The 20,702-nt window shown below is 46.3% G+C and overlaps 1 protein-coding gene across 1 annotated transcript in view; it reads right to left on the reverse strand.

The window, feature by feature from the left end:
• LOC137561998 (olfactory receptor 10R2-like) overlaps nt 1-1,965 on the reverse strand; it is a 44,415-nt gene extending 42,450 nt beyond the window's left edge. Inside the window, exon 1 of the mRNA XM_068273341.1 lies at nt 1,580-1,965. The gene's annotated coding sequence lies outside the window, so the exon portion shown is untranslated. The remainder of the gene's footprint in view (nt 1-1,579) is intronic.
• Between the last annotated feature and the right edge of the window lie 18,737 nt (nt 1,966-20,702).

Consider the following 20,702-nt stretch of genomic DNA (forward strand, 5'->3'; position numbering starts at 1 on the left):
TAAAAGCAAGTTACTTTTTCTGCTGATCAAACTTGTTAAACAGTTTAATTAAAAAACAAAGTAATATTTAATTTGTTTCACATAAAAAATACTAGTAATTATAAATCAAAATACAATTTTATATATTTGCTGTATCTAAATTGTATTCAATTTTTTTTATCTGTGAAACTTGAATTACCTCAATACAGTTTTTTAAGCCTTTTTTTTTTTCAGCTTACCGATACTTCATGTGAATTTTAAATTGTATTGAATAATAAAAATAGTATACTTACCAATCTGCAATTTTCCTTTCCTGATGCAACTCCATGACAGCATACAAATGGGAAGTTCCTCTTCCTATCTGCCCTACAGGACCTGCCTGAAACTTTAAAATGTATCCCCCTCCCATATCCCAGCATTCTTGACTTTGAACACCAAGACGGCCCAAGGTGGGTTCGTATGCTGTCGTGGAGTTGCACCAGGAAAGGAAAATTGTCAATAGGTAAGTATACAATTTTCCTATTTCCCTGGTACCTCCATGCAATTATACAAATGGGCCTGCACTAATTTTTGGTTAAATTTCCTTCTCCTATGTCACGCTCTGGTACTGCCTACCACTCCCTCGAACTTACTTCCTGGTTGGGGTGGTTGCGCGGCCGGGAGCACTCTGCACATGCGCACTACATCACAACTACTCAGTTGCACATGCACAGAAAGATCCAGGCCACAGTCCACAGGCACGCGGTCAAAGGACACATGTCACCGGGCATCGCCTGCGCAGTCAGTGGCAACCACCCCGACCAGGAAGTAAGTTTGGGGGGTCAGTAGGCAGTACCGGAGGGGGACAGAGAAGAACGGGGGAGCAGTGGGCATGAGGAGAGCCCACTACACACCCCGTTTAAATTCTTTTTGCGCTAAGGTATCCGTTAAATTGATGGTCTGTATGTACAATCCTTGCATCTAGACTAGATTGTGTGTCCCCCTTTGAGGGACAATTAGTGACAAGACAATATACTCTGTACAGCGCTGCATAGTATGTCAGTGCTATATAAATACATACATAAAAAAAATCATCTGTGTGATTTTAATTTATATCAAGCCCAATGCTCATAAAACCCATGTGGATCTACATGGGCTGTTTTTCAATATTTCCAATATAACATATTACCCTTTTATTTCTGGTAACTCCAATAGGCATATTTTTATGATGGAACACATTGGTATGATAGGACACCCGTCATCACAACTTCATATTTTATACTTGATGTTATGACCATTTTTTATCTTTGCTTGACATGTTGTCTGTTTATGTGTTGGTATATAGACAATGATGTGGACAATGATGTGAACTTAGTATTGAGCATTTAACAATTTTAGGCACTTGTAATGGCCCGAGGAAGCAGGCTCAGACTTGTGAAATGCATTTCCTGTGCAAAATAACTTTGTTGTCTTATGAGACTGTCGCTACTTTTCTCGATCTTATTCGTTTTAATTCCACCCTGAATGCCTCTTTACCCCTACTGAATCTAAAAAATGTGTTCTTTCAATTATCATGTTTCAGCTTTTTAATGATAAATATTGTATTCATTTGCTTATTTACCTGTGTCTTTTGTTCTTGAGGTGGACTCTTAAGAAAAGTCTCAAAATTGGCACACCGTATGTCATCTTGAAATTTGTCTTTTCTGTAGAGATCTCCTGAAGATGTTTGGGAGAAACCTCACGTTGGTCACAGAATTTTTCCTTGTGGGATTCGGAGAGGTCGGGGATGTAAAAATTCTGCTTTTTGTCTTCCTTCTGATTATTTTCATCACAGCCTCAATGGCAAATATACTTGTAACGGTATTGGTTGGAGTCAGTTCAAATCTTCACTCCCCTATGTACTTCTTTATCAGTCAGATGTCCATGTCCGAAATTCTGTTTACTAGTAATATTGTGCCAAATATGTTAGGGATGGTCCTAGTGGGTGGTGGGAAAGTATCTACCGACAGATGTTTTTTCCAGTTATATCTACTAACAGTGAGCACGTTTGCCCAGTGTCAGTTATTAACCGCTATGTCCTTTGACCGTTATGTAGCCATTTGTAAACCATTTCATTATACCATGATTATGACAGTCAGTCTCCAAGTTCAAATTGCTGTTTTAAGTTGGTCGGCAGCTTGTACCTTATCACTTCTACCATACATTTATTTGAACAAGTTGGAATTCTGTGGTCCAAATATCATCAATCATTTTTACTGTGATATTGATCCTGTTTTACAACTCTCGTGTTCGGACATCTCTTCTGTGCAGCTGGTCACTTACATTCTGTGCATCCCTGTTGTTGTCTGGCCATTTGTGTTCATCACCAGCACCTACATTGCCATCTTCCACACCATCCTGAAGATGACTTCCACCCTCAGATGACAGAAGGCCTTCTCCACCTGCAGTTCCCACCTCACCGTGGTTTGTCTTTATTTTGGAAGCTTGGCGACTATCTACATTTTCTCTCCAAAGAACAGTTCTGGTGATACAAACAAGTACCTGTCTTTGTTATATATCTTAGTGACCCCGCTATGCAACCCTCTAGTCTACAGCTTGAGGAATCAAGACATTAAAAGTTCAGCCATTAAATACATCCACATTGTGTGCAATTGTCCTCTTGTGTGAGCTTTAAGGCACATTGCCTTACAGCTCTGAAGTCCTAGATTGCCACCAAGGATACCATTTGGACAGTATGTAGCTTGTATGGTTTACTGGTAAATTTATAATTGTGCTTATACAATATAAACATATCAGATGTTTCTGACATTTTGCAGATGCAGAAGTGAGGTCGTTGCTCATTTCTTGCATTAGAAGTGCTGCTCTCCTCTCTTCCAGTTGCCGCTGCAGGCGTGTGAGTGTTGGGGATGGGGGGGGGGGGGCTGCAGGAAGCTATATACATCCCTGGGGGGAGAGGGGGACATTACAATTAGCTACCTATGCTGGGGGTCAGTGGTGCTCATCTGAGCTAGGATATCTGAGATACTCGGATATCCTAGCTCTTTTTTCACTATTCGAGCTCGAATACCGAGCTCGAATAGTATTAGCTATCCGGGCTGTGCTATCCGAGGGCACTCGGATAGCAAGCAGATATCTGGAGATATCCTAGCTATCCGAGCTCGGATAGCGTCACGAGCTCGGATAGCGTCACCAGCTCGGATAGCGTCACGTCTGACGTCATCTCGAGTCCTCACAAGCGAATCAGAGGGCTCCCAGCCCTCTGACTGCAGCCAATCACAGAGGGGGAGCCTGGCCAAGCCCCCCTCTATAAATAGCGGACGCCATCTTGCCTCACTCGTCCTGCTTGCGACTTACTGACTAACTGTACTGAGAGACTGCTCCAGTGCTTTTTGTCTGTGTCCCACCCGCCTTTACATACATAAGTTTTTTTTTAATTTGTATAATATTAAAAATATACGATGTCTGGCACTGGCAGCCGCGGTTTGGGCAGGGGCAGCAAGGGCATCGCCAAGAGAGGAGGTCGTGAGCGTGACAGCCGCGCCACCACCACCAGTTCTGCGTCTGCACCAGTGGCTATTCCGCCATTAGCCGTGCAGAGACACAGCAGCAGCAGCGTGTGGCGCAGATGTTCCTCCCACCGCCAGGTTGTAGCCGTCCTATTGAGGAGAAGGACGCAGACTCTGTGGTGGAACTGATGGTGGATGAGCAGGCCACCATTAGCTCTGGAACCGAGTCCTCCACCCCCGCCACCACTCCTGTTCGCAAGAGCAGCAGCAGCCGACCAGCACTGCCTGGGGAGGAGGAGGAGGAGTGCAGTTCTCCAGCCCCAGCGGGCGACACCAGCACCCTGTCACTCAGCACCTTCTTATCCCCAAGCCAGTTGGGTTATGGAGTGCTGTTGCGGCAGAATTGGAGGAGGAAGGAATGCTCATGGGCACTTTGGGGGATGATGCTTTGGACAGTCAGACAGTGGTGACTGTCCATCCGCCCATGCATGCAGAAGGGGAGTTTGTGGGATCCCAGCAGGACATGTTTGCGGAGGGGGAGGATGATGATGACAGGGTGAAGGAGAGAGACTGGGTGCCACGTCCTGGGAGTGGGGATGTCATCAGCTCTGAGGAGGAGGATGCGTCTGTGGGCCTTGCTAGAAGGATCAGCATCGCAGGCATGGGTAGGATCACAAGTGGGCGTGGTATGCAGGCCACACAGCGTGCTGATCCGGAGACGAGTTCTGCCAGTGTCACCACCGGCCGAACCAAGAACCCCCCCCCCCCCCCCCCCAACCACCACAGGGAGACCAGCGGCAGCAGCACCTTCCAGCCGAAGGGGCAACTTCCCCTCCCCAATATGGAATTTTTTTCACCCTGCCATATGTGGAGTGCAAGTATGCCACCTGCAACCAGTGCTGCCAGCAGCTCAGCAGAGGGAAGGAGCCCTCTGCGTTTGGCACCACCTCTCTGGTCAACCATCTTGCAGGGAAACACTTTCATGAGCATGAGGAGTTCATGAAGTTGAAGGAAGCTGGCAGTGGCAGTGGCAGACCCGCCACCACTGCGAAGCCGTCGGCAGCAGCCACCCGCCCTCCTCCACCTCCTCCAGCAGCACCAGCAGGAGTGCGTCAGAAACGCACTGTTCCTCCTCCCTTTGCAACTCCTGCCGCCGACACTGAGGCCTGTTCTGGCAGCCAGTCCTCAGTGGCCTCCTATGCTCCCTCCACTGATTCCCATGCCAGCAAAAGGCGTCGCCAGACCCTGCTCAGCGACACCTTCCAGGGGGTGGTCAGGGTTCTGCCTCCCAGCAGCCGTCGCGTGCGTCAGCTGAACGGCTTGCTGGCACGGGCCATGTGCTCCCAACTCCTGCTTTATTCCCTTGTGCAGGAGGGGAGCGACATGCGTGCGCTCCTGATGTGTGCAGCCCCCGATTGGCCAATCCCCAGCCGACATTATTTCGCACGCACGGCCATCCCTGCACTTCACCGCTCTGTGATGGCCAATGTCGGGAGAGGGCTGGAGCACGCGGTGGGTCAACGGGTCCACGTCACCATGGACTCGTGGAGCAGCCGGTTTGGGACAGGCCGCTATCTGTCCTTCACCGTGCATTGGGTCAGCTTGGTGGAAGGGGGTGAGGAGGGGGGAGCAGCATCGGGCACTGTCAGAGCAGCAGCAGCACCAACAACGCAGTGGGTGGTGCCACCATGCAGGGTCAGCAGAATTGCAGCAGGTTCCTCTGATCCGCTTCCATCCTCCGGCACACCAGCCCAAACCCCCCGCCTCAGCAGCAGCGTGAAGCCCCGCCACTGCCAAGCGCTGCTGGAATTGGTCAGCCTGGGGAAGACCAAACTAACGGCGAACCATGTCCTGGCCAAACTCCGAGAGCAGGAGAGGAATTGGCTGACCCCCAGAGGCCTCAGAGTTGGAGAGGTGGTGTCCGACAATGGGGCAAACCTGGTTGCTGCAATCAGCAGGGGAGACCTGACCCACATCCCCTGCCTGGCGCACGTCCTGAACCTGGTAGTCCAAAAGTTCCTGCGGACCTACCAAGGGATGGACCGACTCCTTGAGGCGGCAAGGAAGGTTGTGCGTCATTTCCGGCACTCGCCTGCAGCCGTAGCGAGCTTGGAAGAGGTGCAGAAGGAGCTGCACCTGCCACAGCACCAGCTCATGATCGATGTTCCAACTCACTGGAACTCCACCCTGGCGATGTTGGAGCGTCTGGTTGAACAGAGGCAGGCTGTGAGTCAGTACCTTGCACGAGCAACAGTTGCCTCCATCACTGCAACTGGGCGCGCTGCCACCAACCTCCCGTCCATCATCTCCACAGAGGACTGGGGGCACATGCAGCAGGTGTGCTCAGTCCTGGCACCCTTCCTGCAGGCCACCAACATGGTAAGCAGGGACCATGCAATGGTGTGCGAGTGGGTCCCCTTGGTGTGTGTGCTGGACAGGGCCCTGTATGCACTGCTGGAAGAGGGAGCGGCAGCCTTGGACCAGCAGGAGCTGCAGGCAGCTTCACAGGCCACCTCTGAGGAGGAGGGCTCGGAGTTGGTGGAGGTCCCTGACCTTGCTGCTGATGAGGGGGAGCAGCAGAGTGCAGCTGGACTGGTGCGGGGGTGGAGAGAGGATGAGGTGGAGGAGGCAGAGGAAGAGGAGGACAGCACTGTCGGCTCTGGGGCTGCCGATGATGTGCCAACAGACGTGGCTAGACTCTTCCGAATGGCAGCGCACATGCTGAGGTGCCTGCGCAAGGACCCAAGGGTGATCCAGATGAAGCAGAGGGAGGACATCTGGATCTGCATGATGCTGGACCCACGTCTGAAGGGGAAGCTCAGCCAGTTCCTGCCTGCAGGAGGAGACCGTGCGCAACAAATGAGGGACATCCACCCCCACTGTCCAGCCAGCAGCAGGTGCCTGCATCCACCAGCAGCAAGCGCCCGCGCACCACAGACCTGCTGTCTCTGACCCAAGAGCTCTACATGAGTGTAGAGCTGCCAAGGACTAGAGAGGAGGTGCCTGCAGCAGCATCCTTCTCCAGTCACAGGCAGCGCTTGACCCGCATGGTGGCTGACTACATGGGGTCCGTCAGCGGGCTTGACAGCGTGGCCCCTGTTGATCCCATGGAGTATTGGGTCAAGCACCTGCCGATCTGGAGCGAGTTTGCGCAGTACGCCCTGGAAGTGCTTTCCTGCCCCCCTTCCAGCGTACTGTCAGAGCGTTGCTTCAGTGCAGCCGGTGGAGTCGTCACTGAGAAGCGATCTCGTCTGTCTCACAAGTCTGTGGACAGACTGACGTTTCTCAAAATGAACCAGGCTTGGGTGGAAGGCGAATTCCTGGCCCCTGTTGTCGGCGAGAGGGGGACATGAAGTGGCGCACACACATTACACCTGCTGCTGCTGCTGCTTAAATTTCTTCCTGCTGTCTGTGTCTCCACTGCCAGGGAAAACATTACAAGGTGCTGCTGCCCATGCGCCACCAGCTATTACGCTCAAAAATAGCTGCCTGCCCTGCATTATTTATTTTGAAAAAAAAAAAATTAATTATTTTAGAGGTGTCCGGGTTGAAAACTGTGCTGTCCCAATTGTGTATTGGACACAATGTGGGCTTCACGACCGCTGTCTGGAACCTCATGGTGTTTATTTACGGCCTTGGAACCACCGCTAGGAACCAGGGCCCTATTATGTCTCGCTGCCTGCCCTCCTGCCTGCTGCCAGTCTGCCACACACTCAACCTCCTCACGCTGCCTGCTGTTGTATTTCCTCCTGCTGTCTGTGTCTCCACTGCCAGGGAACACATTACAAGGTGCTGCTGCCCATGTGCCACCAGCTATTACGCTCAAAAATAGCTGCCTGCCTGCCCTGCATTATTTATTTTGAAAAAAAAAAAGAATTAAATTATTTTAGAGGTGTCCGGGTTGAAAACTGTGCTGTCCCTATTGTGCATTGGACACAATGTGGGCTTAACGACCGCTGTCTGGAACCTCATGGTGTTTATTTACGGCCCTGGAACCACCGCTAGGAACCAGGGCCTATTATGTCTCGCTGCCTGCCCTCCTGCCTGCTGCCAGTCTGCCACACACTCAACCTCCTCACGCTGCCTGCTGTTGTATTTCCTCCTGCTGTCTGTGTCTCCACTGCCAGGGAACACATTACAAGGTGCTGCTGCCCATGCGCCACCAGCTATTACGCTCAAAAATAGCTGCATCAATTTGAAGAAAAAAAAAATTGTAATTAATTTAGAGGTGTCCGGGTTGAAAACTGTGCTGTCCCAATTGTGTATTGGACACAATGTGGGCTTCACGACCGCTGTCTGGAACCTCATGCTGTGTATTTACGGCCCTGGAACCACCGCTAGGAACCAGGGCCCTATTATGTCTCGCTGCCTGCCCTCCTGCTGCCTGCTGCCATATGCCAGTCTGCCACACACACATTACAAGGTGCTGCTGCCCATGCGCCAACAGCTATTACGCTCAAAAATAGCTGCCTGCATTATTTTGGGGGAAAAAAAATTGTAATTAATTTAGAGGTGTCCGGGTTGAAAACTGTGCTGTCCCAATTGTGCATTGGACACAATGTGGGCTTCACGACCACTGTCTGGAACCTCATGCTGTGTATTTACGGCCCTGGAACCACCGCTAGGAACCAGGGCCTATTATGTCTCGCTGCCTGCCCTCCTGCTGCCTGCTGCCAAATGCCAGTCTGCCACACACACTCATCCTCCTCACGCTGCCTGCTGTTGTATTTCCTCCTGCTGTCTGTGTCTCCACTGCCAGGGAACACATTACAAGGTGCTACTGCCCATGCTCCAACAGTTATTACGCTCAAAAATAGCTGCCTGCATTATTTTTGAAAAAAAAAATTGAAATTATTTTAGAGGTGTCCGGGTTGAAAACTGTGCTGTCCCAATTGTGTATTGGACACAATGTGGGCTTCACGACCGCTGTCTGGAACCTCATGCTGTTTATTTATGGCCCTGGTACCACCGCTAGGAACCAGGGCCTATTATGTCAGTCAAATCACACTGCCTGACACACACTACTCCTCCTCCTGTAGCTGCATTGAGCTTCTGCTGTCTGTGTGCTGCTACCACTGCCAGGGAGAACAGAAGAAGAACTATTTTCTGCTGCCACCTGCCCACCCACTCTCCTACCGGCAGCTATTACCACACTACAATAGCTGCAACTACTTCCTCCTCCTGCTGATGTCTGTGTTTTACCACCGCCAGGGTACACAGAAAAAGGCGCTGTGGCTTGCAATGTGCCACTACCTATTATGCCATCAACACAAATATAACTATGGTGTTGTTATTAAAAAAAAATATTTCCACAAATGAAGTAAAAAAAAATATTACAAAAGAAAGGAAAACCAAGACACATAATATAATGATAGAGAAGAAGAGGAAGAAGAAGAAGATATAGAAGACGAAGAAGAAGAAGATATAGAAGACGAAGATGAAGAAGATATAGAAGAAGAAGAAGAAGAAGATAAAGAAGAAGAAGAAGAAGATATAGAAGAAGAAGATATAGAAGAAGAAGAAGGAGAAGGAGGAGAAGGAGGAGAAGAAGAAGAAGAAGAAGAAGAAAATATAGAAGAAGAAGAAGACATAGAAGACGAAGAAGAAGAAGATATAGAAGACGAAGATGAAGAAGATATAGAAGAAGAAGAAGAAGAAGATAAAGAAGAAAAAGAAGAAGAAGAAGATATAGAAGAAGAAGATATAGAAGAAGAAGAAGGAGAACGAGGAGAAGAAGAAGAAGAAGAAGATATAGAAGAAGAAGAAGATATAGAAGACGAAGAAGAAGAAGATATAGAAGACGAAGATGAAGAAGATATAGAAGAAGAAGAAGAAGAAGATATAGAAGAAGAAGAAAAAGAAGATGAAGGAGAAGGAGAAGGAGAAGGAGAAGGAGAAGGAGAAGAAGAAGAAGACTTACAACCATTTTGGACACACCTTCTCATGCAAACACTTTTCATGAAGTTAATTTACTATTTTTGATACCTTTTTTATAACTACTACATCACCACCTAATCACTTGATGTTTTTCTTCATAAAAAAGGTGGTTTCATGCATCATTGACCTCCAATACAAGTTTTACAAGCTATTTAAGGCCAGCTCGAATATTTTACTCGAATACAGACTCGGATAGTGACGTCGGATATCCGAGGTCGAATCGAATATTCGATTAACTCGGATATTGAACTTCGAGTGAATTCGGATAGTTTACTATCCGAATTCGACCAAACTCGAATAGGATAATGAGGTATCCGAGCAACACTGCTGGGGGTGGCTACCTATTCTAGGCGGACACTTTGCCTACCTTACTGGATGTGGGTGCCTATACAGGGAGGTTCATCTTTTGCTATATACAGTATCAATGCAACCAGTTAAATCATAACTTTTGCAATCTCTTTATATAATTTCCCTGTGTCCCTGCATCGCATGTCCCTGTGTCAGTGCGTTTGCGCTACTGCGCATGTCCGGCACAGGGTACAGGATGGGCCAGGGGGCGGACCGGCCATACGGGCGTGTGTGTGCACATGCAGTGGGCGTGTGCACGTGTGCTGTAATGCTGCAGCAGTTACAGAACTTGAGCCCTGAACAAGCTTAGGTCAGCTAGTCTAAAATATAAACGCAAGTTTAATTATGCCATTGGAATGCCTCCTTCATTCTTATCTTGAAAAATGTCTGTGGACTGGTGACCCACAGAGGAATTCCGGGGGAGGACTGGCCATGGGGGAGGGGGGAGATTTTCCCCCCAGGCCGCCTCTCATTTAATAATTTAGGACTGGTGCAGGACCTGCTGCATTAAGTTTTTTGTATAAGGCAATGTGAAGCACTAGGCTGGCTGAGGAAAATAAATGCCCAATTACAGAGCAATTAGAGGGCGGGTAAGCTGGTAAATGTTCACAGCAAGATGCAGAGCAGAGGCTTGCCTGCAGGGTCCATAGAAATAAAACTCTGTCTGCTCTCTCACCATCATAGCTCCCAACTGTCCCTTTTTCGGAGGGACAGTCCCTCTTTGGACATACCGTAAGTGTGTGTGTGTGTGTGTGTGTGTGTGTGTGTGTGTGTGTGTGTGTGTGTGTTTGGGTGGGTGAGCCTTGGGGAACTAAGATGGCCATTTATCTGTCAACTCGGCGATCAACCAAGTGTTTTGATAATTACTATAGAATTGGATGAAAATAGGTGCCACCACAAGCATGCCCAATCGACAATTTGACTGATTTTGGGCAGAAATTGGTTGAATCTGAGATGCTGGGAAATCTCAGGCTGATGTGGTTGATCGAGTGCGCAGCGGAACAGCATGTGCTAATCGCGAACGAAGGACACGACGGAAACCCCTGGCTGTCATCCCTCCAAATGTATTATGTTCCCCAGATGCCTGTGCATTTATACTTTACCTGTCACGCTGTCCTGCAAGTGTCCTTGCTGTATTTCCCCATGGGCGACTTCCGGCATATAGCAAGTAGGACGCGTGTGTGACGCCATTTGGGCTGAGGCTGCCATGAGCGTGGGCCTCTAGTTTGTGTTTTCCCCCCAGGCTGAAAGGTCCCAGTCCCCTGGAGGGATTGCACACCAGGAGACACGCCTGCTTATTGCACTCGATCCATTGCAGAGTGACAAATGTGAGTGGCTCCTATTTATAAAATAGAAGCCATTCACTGTCAGTATAGCGGTGAGCGGAGAATGGACAAAAAATGTCAACTCACAGCTCAAATGGGAACACAGCCTTACAGATGTATCCAGTTGTCATTGAGAACAACACATAAAGCGTAAGCAATAGAAATAAAAAATGTTCACCAGTTTGTAATAAAATTAGAATGTTTAACTAAATTTAGGGTAAAATAAAATGAGTCTATACATGAGGCTTTACATTTTTGCCCAATTGGTTCTAATTCTTTAAAAAAATATATGATTATTAGTTATTGTCATACTGGAGAGATGAAGTGCAGAAATAATTTCCAAAACAGAGATGTTATTTCTTAATTGCCTTTATATGTTTAGTTCATTAAAGTCCTAATTGCTGTGTATGAATTTTTTGAAGAGTCCAGTGACAATACACAATGCTTCATTAAATGCGACCACTAGGGGGTATTAACGCCTTCTGAGAATAATGAATGGATATATCAGGAAGGAATATAAACCGCTGCAATGGATGTTGTTATTACTTACTATGATACATACAGCGACATTAATCTATCAGAGATACATCACAACTACAAGGGAATATTTTCATTTATTTTTGTCCAGGCAGTCGGTTTTATATTAATGCTGTTTAATTATGTTATTTAGTTTCCTTTTAACATACAATTATTCGATGAAAATATTTAATTTTCTTTTCACGTAAAATTATTCCATGAAAATATTTATTTTTCATTTACCATAAAAGCACTAAAAACTAAATAGATATTTCTTTGTGGAAATATTTGACCTTGTTCTTGATAAGCCAAAAACCTTGAAAATGTATTCCCAGATTTCTTTTCACAGGAAAGCAGAAAAACAACCATGTCCTCAGCAGTGATGGTAATATGGTGCACTGTTCATTATGTAGACCAGTACCTACACTATCTGTATACAAAATGCTCAGGTCATAGTGATGAGAAAAAAAACTCTCTAAAGGTGCGTAAACACATCTGATTTTTCCAAACGACCGGTCACTTAGACCGGTCGTTTGGACGTCAAGTCAGACGTGTGTACAAACAATCGTTCCGCCAAGCGGATCCGTCAAAACCAGTCTTATCAGCATAACGATCGTTTGTACACACGTCTGACTTGACGTCCAAATGACTGGTCTGAATGACCGGTCATTTGGAAAAATCAGATGTGTGTATGTACCTTTAACATGTACATTTCCACAGACCCAGGAAGAGAAAGAAATGAAATCGAATCCATTTTCAGGAAATGAAGTCTTTGGCTGATTTGAATGCCTTCCCAGAGTCAGCTCATCTTCACATGTTAGGAGATAATTTCTACTCATCACTATCAACTGTCACTCAGGTCACAGCAAACTAAGAGTGGCTCCTAATTTTCCTGCCCCTTCCTGCACCACCCCTCCCGGATATTCACTGCTGCCTGCCTGGGTGTCACCCTGGACTCTGCTCTCTCCTTCACCTGCCATATCCAGAGCCTGCCACTTTCACCTCCGCAACCTCTCCAAGACCCTCCCCTTCCTGACCCCTGGCAACTACCAAGCTTCTCATCCAAGCCCATCATCTCCCACTTTGACTATTGCACGTTTGCAATGCCCTGCTGTCAGGCTTCCTCTTGAACCCCATTGCCCACTTTAAGCAGTCATGAATGCAGCAGGTAGACTCATCCATTCTTCCCACCGCTCTACTTCCACGTCTTCCCTATGCAAAGCCCCCTCCCACCCTCAGACTCTCCTCTTCCTTCAACACCTTCAAGCAAGCCGTCAAAACACTCCCCTTTAAAGGGTTACTTAATCCTAGATGAAAAATTCAGTTTTACTCACCTGGGGCTTCTACCAGCCCCCTGCTGCTGTCCCGTGCCCTCGCAGTCACTCACAGATCCTCCAACCGGCCAACAGTCTCACTGCATCTGCGCAAGCCTGGCTACGCTTCTCCTTCTTCTCGTTCCCATCCGCAATAGCGATATTGCAGATGGGACTGCGAAGAAGACTATGCATCGCCATGCCTGTCGACAAAACAAAACTATCTGGGGGCGGGGGACCGGAGGATCCATGATTGACTGCGAGGGCACGAGGTGGCTGCAGGGGGTTGGTAGAAGCCCCAGGTGAGTAAAACTGATTTTTTTTCATCTAGTTTTAAGTAAATCTTTAAGATGGCCTAACCCCCCATCTACCACACCTTAACTTTCTCAGCCAAGCACCTAGTCCACAGCCCCCTCTACTTCAGATTGTAAGCCTTTGCCAGGGTCCACCCTTCTCCCAGTGTGTCCTTCCTGATCTTGGCACCTCACCATTGACAGCCTTCCCATGGACTGATTTGGACTTGAATTACTGTATCTCTGTAAAATCACATGATCGTGTATCTTATACCCTGTTTGCGTGTATAACCATGTGCTATGTTGCATGTTGTATAACTCTGTGCTACCTCTTTCAATACCAATTGGTGACATTGTATGTATCCCTGTGTATTGTCCAGTGCTGCATAATATGTTGGCCCTCTATAAATACAATTATTAATAATAGTAATAATAATAATAACAATAACATTTCTATAGCGCTTTTCTCCCATAGGACTCAAAGCGCTTAGGCTCTCTCAGATTCAGTAGTTGGTAGTAGGATGAAGTAGGGACTAGATTGTGAGCCCTTCTGAGGGACAGTTAGTTACAAGACAATATACTCTGTACAGCGTTGCGTAATATGTCAGCGCAATATAAATACTTAAATAAATAAATATTCACACAACAAAATTATATTTCTGCAAATGCAAAGCTGAACAGGTGGGTTTTCAGTCTGGATTTAAACATGTCCAGAGATGGAGCTGTCCTGATCTGCTGAGGTAAGGAGTTCTATAACGTAGGAGCAGCATGACAGATGGCTCTGGGACCAAAAGTTTCCAGGTGGACTCTCGGTATGACTAGATTATTGGAGCCTGTGGATCTGAGATTGCAGGGATTGCTACGCAGCTGCAACATTTCTTTCATGTATCCAGGGCCCAGATTATTCAGTGATTTAGCGATATTAATAATAATGAAAAAAGTTCCAAGGTTGTGACATCATGGTCTCAATGTGACATTTTGTGGTATAACAGAAAATGTACAACATGCCACAAATCAGGGGCTGCTACTCAGGGGTGTTACTCTAGAGTACCAGCCCCTGCAGCCACAGGGGGCCTAGAGCTCTGGTGTATGAAGCAGTTGGTTTTGGCACATGAAGCTTAGCACTGAGCGCCAAAGCTGGGTGCCGCTATAGCACTAGTGCTATAGTATGTGCCCCATGCAAGGGTAATTGAGGGATCCGGCAATCGCTGGACCCCAAATTACTTCTCCCTCCAAGGAGTTGCTACAACTCAGAGGGTGAATAGTATTTAATACCACCAGGATTTTGAGCATCAGTAGGGTGAGCTGTCATTTGGGGATGGGTCTGAAGATCATGATAGCTACACTTTTATGAACCTTGAAAGATGGACCCCCAGGCTTTGAGGATCTTCAAAGGTGTGTATGAACATTGGTGGGCCCCCATTATCCCACTGGCTGCAATGTTTCCACAATGGGCACATTTACTTGCATCCGTGGTACATCCCGTTCCATTGTAAGAACTTAAAGTGAACCTTAAGTGTCCAAAATAAATTGAGTTTTACTCACCTGGGGCTTACCTCAGCCCCCTGCAGCTGATCGGTGCCCACGACGAGTCGCTCTGATGCTCCGGGTCCCGCTGGCGGCCACTTCCGGTTTCGCCGTCAGGACCCATCAGGCTGGGGAACGCGGCTGATACTACGCGTTCCCAGCCAAAATAGCACCCCTATGCGGCCATATGTCCGCATAGGCACCCGTATGCGGACATATGGCCACATAGGGGTGCTATTTTGGCTGGGAACGCGTAGTATCAGCCGCGTTCCCCAGCCTGACGGGTCCTGACGGCGAAACCGGAAGTGGCCGCCAGCGGGACCCGGAGCATCAGAGCGACTCGTCGTGGGCACCGATCAGCTGCAGGGGGCTGAGGTAAGCCCCAGTTGAGTAAAACTCAATTTTTTTTGGACACTTAATGTTCACTTTAATGCTACTTGACACTATGCACATTACCCTGATGTTATGTAAGTGAATGGTGATTTGGCACTGTGAGTTGCAATGTGCATGTTACTGGAACACACTAAATCTGAAATCTGTTGCAATGTTTTTGAGCGTAGTCTTAGGCTATACTATAGAGGACGGTACTTCAGAGGCAATTTCCTCAATGGGAATAGCCCACCCCATAGTTCCTGTCATTGACATACATTATATATTAAAAATGTCCACTAGGACAAAACCACTGCTCAACTTGCCCAGGCACAATAATGGAATATTATTGGTACGGGATTATACAGACTTGCAAAATCTTTATTGAAGCAAGTACCAAACATGGGATGCTTGATTACATGTTTTAGCCCTAAACTGGCCCTTAATTCTAGGCCAGACATAGAAGTGTATAAGTGATGAGCAAATATTCTTCTAGTTCAGAGGTGGGCAAACTACGTCCTGTTTCCAACACCGGAGTCCCTCAGGGGTGTGTCCTGTCACCTTTCGTGTTCTCGCTCTATACCAACAACTGTTCCTCCGAGGTCAACTCTGTTAAGGTTATCAAATTTGCCGATGATACCACCATTGTTGGCCTCGTAAGTAATGGCAACGAGCAGGCTTATCGAGGGGAGGTGGACAGAATCTATCACTGGTGTAGAGCGAACAAACTGGTGCTAAATACCACCAAAACTGTGGAGATGGTTATTGACTTCAGAAGGCAGAGCTCTACTCCACGCCCAATTCTTATCGACGGGGCTGAAGTTGAAATCGTTCCCAGCGCCCGACTCCTGGGTACAACCATATGTGATGACCTGAGCTGGAAGATGAACACCATCACGACCCAAAAGAAGGCCCAGCAGAGACTTTTATTCCTGCGTCAACTAAAGAAGTTCGGCATGGCCCAAGAACTTCTTAAATCCTTCTACTCGGCCACCATAGTGTCTGTCCTCTGCACCTCTATACTTGTATGGTACGCTGGCGCCAGCGACAGACACAAAATTCAGAGGGTCATCAGATCAGCGGAGAAAATAATCGGGAAACCCCTCCCCCCTCTGGAGCTCATCCACAACTCTAGGATGTGCTCTAGAGCAGCAAAGATTGCCAATGACCCATCACACCCAGGTCATCGCTTCTTCCGACGGCTCCCATCGGGACGGAGGTTCAGGTCTATCCTCACAAAGACATCAAGGCATAGAGACACTTTCTTCCCCACAGCGGTGAGATTCTTGAACGCCCTATAAATCCTATGCGGAAGCACCTACTTAGCTGCCGCTACCCATGGTACAAGAGCGGCTACTGCACTGGGATCTTTCCACGTATTTTGCTTTGCTTCTTGATGTGATCCTGCCTCGCGGGTTTTCTGCACCGTATGTTTCTGCTGTAACTTATTGTTTGATTACTGTTACGTTCACTGTATGTTTCTGCTGTAACTTATTGTCTGATCACTGTTTACGTTCATGCCTCTGCTGTAACTTATTTCTGTGAAGCTGCCCTGTGATGCTAAAACCAATTCCGGGCATGACCCAGTCATGCTTGGCAAAATAAATGATTCTGATAAACTTAGTTTCGTACTTCTATCCGGCCCGCCGATAGGGTAGAATGCTCTTCTCCCTGATAGTGTTAAGTCAACTTATGCTCCGAGTCAGAAACAGTATGTGCACCCGTGCCTCCGTGAAGGTAGACAGCTCTACATACATGGTGACCACTGCGGGTTATGGGGCAAAGTAAAAGGAGCCAAATCTGATGATCCACACCCCTCCCTTTGGCTTAGAGCTTCGTATGCATTGTAATGGAGTCACACTTGTGTATACTGTTTCTAACTAGCATAAATTGACATGACACTGGGAAAGAGCCTACCTACCTACTACTGGGGACTTATCTGTCTGTCAAACTGCATGGGGGGGGGGGGGATCAACCTAATACTGTGGGGTCACCTATCTATAGTAGTGGAGGGACTACCTTATACAGGGGCACATCTGGTTATCAATATTGGGCGGGGGGAGACCTACCTAATACTGGGAGGGGGCACCTGGCTATCTATACTGGGCAGGGGCTAGACCGACCTAATACCAAGGCACACCAGGCAATCAGTACTGGGCAGGCGGGGGAGACCTACATTATACAGGAGTCTTAACTGGATATCTATACTGGGGGTGACCTACCTAATACTGGCGACACATCTGGGGAGGAGGGCTACCTATATTGAGGAGAGTCATTTACCAAACACTCAGGGCACTTTTGACACCCATATTTTAGGGCAGGCACAATTTGAGGGGGAGGGGAGGTCTGGCTCCTCTGTCCAATTTAAGAACCCATTTCGGACCCCAAGTCAAAAAGTTTTGATCACCCCTGTCCTAGAATATAGATTTCCACAGACCCAAGAAAAAGTTAATTATGAAGATTTCATTGGCTGAATTTAATTAATTTCCTGGTAGGTGGAGATGATCATGTGATGATCATCTGACAAATGCTAGTGACTTTCTTCCTTTGGCTAATCTCTGTGAGGTCAGTTTTTTAAAACAATTCACTTCAACTTTCTAAAAATAAGAGTTGTCCTTTAAAAGATTATATTTTAGCTGTAATTTATCCAGATTTTGGTAAGTACTTTTTATCTGCTGTTGCTCTCCAGGTGATGCTCAGGAAAAGTCTGAAATTTGTTATACTGTTAAGAAATCTTTACATTTACCTGCCTTCTTGAGATCTCCCGGGGATGGTTGAGGGGAACCTCACATTAATCACAGAATTTCTTCTTGTTGGATTTGGAGACCTTGGGGATACAAAAATTCTCCTTTTTGTCTTCCTTCTGCTAATTTTTATCATGACCTTAATGGGAAATAGCCTTGTAATGGCATTGGTTGTGGTCACCTCAAGTCTTCATTCTCCTATGTACTTCTTTATCAGCCAGATTTCCCTGTGTGAAATTTTCTTTACTGGTAATATTGTCCCCAATATGCTATGGCTGGTCCTGATGGGTGGTGGGAAAGTCTTGATCAAAAGATGTTTCTTCCAGTTATATCTACTTACAGTTAGCACCATTTGCCAGTGTCTGCTGTTAACCGCTATGTCCTTTGATCGTTATGTAGCCATTTGTAAACCATTTCATTATAACATGATTATAACAGTCAGTCTCCAACTTCAAACTGCTGTTGTGAGTTGGTCAGCAGGATTTATTCTGTCACTTGTACTCTATGCTTTCTTGACCAAACTGGAATTCTGTGGTCCAAATATCATCAATCATTTTTACTGTGACGTTGATCCTGTTTTACAGCTCTCATGTTCTGACATCTTCCCTGTCAAGTTGGTGACGGTCATGCTGTCTACCCCTCTTGTTGTCTGTCCATTTCTGTATATCACCAGTACCTATATTTCCATCTTTCACACCATCCTGAAGATGACTTCCACCCTCAGACAACAGAAGGCCTTCTCCACCTGCAGTTCCCACCTCACCGTGGTTTGCCTTTATTTTGGAAGCTTGGCGACTATATATATATTCTCTCCAAAGAACAATTCGGTTGATACAAACAAGTACCTGTCTTTGTTATATATCTTTGTAACCCCGTTATTCAACCCTCTAGTCTACAGCTTGCGGAACCAAGATATTAAAAGTTCCTTCATGAAATATACCCACATGTTGTGCAACGTCTTCTAATGTAAGCATTTAGGTGCCTTGGCATACAGGTTTGAGGCCTGGATTGCCACCAAGGGAACCATTCGTATGTAGCTCGTATGGCTTTCTGGTATTTTTTACAGTCGGATTTCTTTGTGATGATTATCAATGTTTGTGGTCTGGAAGTGGACTCTGCATTTTTCAACAACCAGTTGTTTTTTGGGGGACTGCAGCCCCCTCAGGTGGTATAGGTGGTTAGGAGGAGTATTTAACTTCATGTCTGTGGGTTTGTATGTATGTTTAGGGGGGATTTGTTTGTAGTGGTTTTATATATGCGATTTATATAATAAAGAAAAACATTTTTTTACTCTTTTCCATGCACCTAAGAGCCAATCCTCATTCTTTTTGCTTTTTTATTGGTATTTTTATACTTGTTGTCATACAGTCAAAACAAGTCCATTAGTTAATAGATTCCAATGGAAGGTAATGAATCCTGAATTTGTTATTGTTAAATATTGGGTTAAGTGAGCTGTGAGAACCTCTTCTAGGTTATTACTGCTGTGTATATGTCACTGGGTAAATTCCTTTCAATTGTCACCTCAGTAGCATTAAAGGAGAACTCTGGGATTAAAATACTCCCATCCCCAGTTACTCTGGGAATAAAGTACCCCCACTGTATCAGTTGAGCCCCTTGCACATTGGCACACTGCGTCACACCGCTGTATTCTTTCCTGCTGCAAGGGTCATGCAAGTGTATGGAGGCTTGCACACTTTATGCGATGCATCACGGCATGAGGGAAGTACCCAAATCACTGCAATGCCCACCGCATGCTTATGCAGTAATGCAAGTCAATGGGCAATACAAAAAGTGTGTACGACAGGACCGTGGTGTGGTGCATGCACATGTGCAGACCAATGGAAAACCCAGGCCCAGCAGGTAGTACATCACTAACCAGGGGGCGTGCCTATGCATATAACCCCACCCCCGCACCGTGGCGCAAAGTCATATGAAGCCTCATTTCTGTGGTGCAATGTGGTGCCTGCCCCACATTGCATTACAAAAATCCAGTTTAAAACTGTCTTTATTGTTATTAATCTCTGAATGCTGTTTTTGTCATACTTATAAAAATAGTAAATTTTAGTGTTGCGCCTTCACAGAATAGAATGTTTGCAGCAGCAGCTAGTGAGAGATAGGGGTACCCCCAACCCAATAGATAGCAACCGGATAATAAATAGGTTCATACAGCACTAATAGTCATTTTACAAGACGTATAATATAGTCAGTAGAGTGTGCAAACTTCGAAACAGTAGCTCACAAGTTAATTGTCAATTAACTTTGTGTGAGTTTTATTGGAACCTGTTTTGAACCTTTTTTTAAATACGTGTTTAAAAGATAAACAATAAACCCAATCTACTCCTGAAACCACTGCATAACCTTGAAATTAAACTGACTTATTTCTATGGTCTTGTTGTGTTAATAGTTCACTTAGGCAGTCTCTTGTGTTTAAAATTGGTCCTTGCAACTGAAAGGCAAGGTTATTATTAGTACTACTAGCAAATATACTCACTTATGAGCCTAATTTTTCAGCAAAAAAAAATGTGCTGAAAAGTGACCCCCTCGGCTTATATGCGAGTCAGTGCAGCAAAACAGATGGTGGAACTGGTTCTGTTAATGGCAAAGGAGCATAAGGCTTGTGCACTAGTGGTCCGGCTCTTACTTATTTATTTAATTTATTTATTTATTTTAAGTATTCATATAGCGCCGACATATTACGCAGCGCTGTACAGAGTATATTGTATTGCCACTAACTGTCCCTCAGAGGAGCTCACAATCTAGTCCCTACCATAGTCCTATACCTATGTATGTATCATGTAGTGCATGTATCCTAGTCTAGGGCCACTTAGGAGGAAGCCAATTAACTTATCTGTATATTTTTGGAATG

The sequence above is a fragment of the Hyperolius riggenbachi genome, chromosome 3, assembly GCF_040937935.1.
Source record: "Hyperolius riggenbachi isolate aHypRig1 chromosome 3, aHypRig1.pri, whole genome shotgun sequence".
NCBI lineage: Eukaryota > Metazoa > Chordata > Amphibia > Anura > Hyperoliidae > Hyperolius > Hyperolius riggenbachi.